We start from the raw sequence: 2,051 nt of genomic DNA, 5'->3' as shown, positions 1-2,051 counted from the left end.
TCAGCAGATGGGATCCAGAGCTCAGAGGTCATGATGAGGGCCACTGAGCAAGTGGTCTCAAAGTACGAGAGGTGTTGGGCGGAGTGGGACGCCTCTGATTCACATTTCGGAGACAGTGCGGTTTCAGGTTATAACGAGTTCTAGGGTTTCCCTTTGGGAAGGAGTCACTGTGGGACAGATAGGTGGGCCGTCCTCCTGGATGCTGAAGACACCAGGAATGAAAACACGAAAGGGGTGGCCAGGAAGACTGTGAGCCAGGAACAAAATCTTTAGTGAATGGGGTGGGAGGAGAGAGTCACCTGGTAGAAGTTAGGTGACAGAAGTGGGTGGGGGACTAGCACTGAAAGAGTAATGGATGTCATATGCAACACAATTGCTTGATAGCAGCTAGGGGTTTTGCCGGAGGAAGGGGGAGAGATGGTTTGGAAGGAGTGATGGGAAGCAAGGAAGCCACCTGCTTTATTTCCTGGCTCTAAGGGATTCAAGGTGTGAAAGGATAAAATGCTAACACTTGGGAGCTCCTGTGTTTCTGCTTGTATTAATTAAGCTAAGGAAAGACACATGTGCAAATCTTGTTTTGGACTCTCCTGGACTTTTCGCACAGGTGAAAAGTTTGGGGAGTATGAGGTTGGGGGAGGATGGGGATAAAAGTCTGGTAATAACAAATTATTAGAGAGAATCCCCGGACTTCTAGTGGTGAGTGAGATTCACAGGACACATGCACATGGAACGTCATCATGGAGGCACTTGAGTGGCAAGCTAAGGAGTCTGTGTTTTACTTTGAACATGGTGGGCAAGGGGGTATTGAGCAGCAACTATCATGGTCAAAAGCAGGCTTTAGGAAAATTAATTGTCCAGGTATGTGAACAAAGGAGGCCCTTAGAAAACTACTGCAGTAGGCCAGGGTTAAGTTCTGGTCAGAGTAGGAATATTTAGAATGGTGGAAAGAAATGATCGTTGCAAGAAACCTGGTGGGTTTGAATTACAGGAGATAAAGGAAATGAGGGAACAAGTGAAAGGTGAGCCTTATTTTTCAAGCTTAAGTGGTTGGGAGAAAAGGTTTTGAAGGGAAATTGATGGTTTGGTATTTGGCAAACCCTGGTTCAAGGTTTAGTAGTAGCTGACCCCAAGTCTGGAGCGGTGTAATGACAGGTGAGTCACTGGGAGCTTCCGCTGTCACCAGGCCAAGTGTAACTGCCTGGAGTTTCCCAAATTGAGGATAATCAAGGACCAAGCGGGATCCCAGGAAGCTAGCCAGTGATTCTCCTTAACTTGGCTTCAGATCCCCGGGGCAGAGCCAGGAACTTCAATCACCATATGCAATAAGGCACGTGTGCAGGTGTGAACGGTGAGGTGCCCCAGCCCAGGGGCTACCTCTCAGTCATTCCACAATGGGGGTCAGCCAGAGTAGGGGCGTCGTCACTCCTCTTTATTACCTTAATGCAGGGGGTGCCTAGGGGGACACCAGCCGGTCTCTGGAGGATGAGCTCTGCGGGACTTGTTTAAGAGGTCACTTTGACCTTCTCTCCTTCTCACCCCCAAGTTAAGGCAGGGCGGGGATAACAGGCCAGGGGTTCACTTGGAAAGCGGGTTTCATCCCACCTCTGAGCCCAGGCCCGGAATCAGAGCTTAGGGGTGGCCAAGCATCTGACTCGTTCAGGTGCAAGCCCCACCCACTTTTGCCCCAGCGCCTCCATTCTGCTGACCGCCGCTCTTTCCTTCCTTTGGCCCGAAATCCCCGGGGTCTTTGTGTGTGCGGCTGAGCGTAACCGACGCCGACATTCCGGTCTGTGGCTTCCCGGCCTGCCTCTCCGGCCCTCCACCGGCCACCTTCCTCTGGGCTGAGCGGCCTGCGGGGTTGTGCCGCGGCCGGGACCACTCACCGGCCCCACTCTGGGCAGCGGGCGCGCGCCGACTTGGCCTCCGCCGGGCGGCGGGCGCGCGCCGGGCGCGGGGCGGGGCGAAGAGGGGGCGCGGCCTCCGCGGGGCGGGGCGGGGCGCGGGGCGGGGCGGGGCGCGGGGCGGGCTGCAGCGGGCGGGCGCAGCCGAGG

The sequence above is a fragment of the Martes martes genome, assembly GCF_963455335.1.
Source record: "Martes martes genome assembly, chromosome: 6".
Classification (NCBI taxonomy): Eukaryota; Metazoa; Chordata; class Mammalia; order Carnivora; family Mustelidae; genus Martes; species Martes martes.
The sequence above is the reverse complement of the archived record's forward strand: the minus strand, read 5'-3'. Positions refer to the sequence as shown.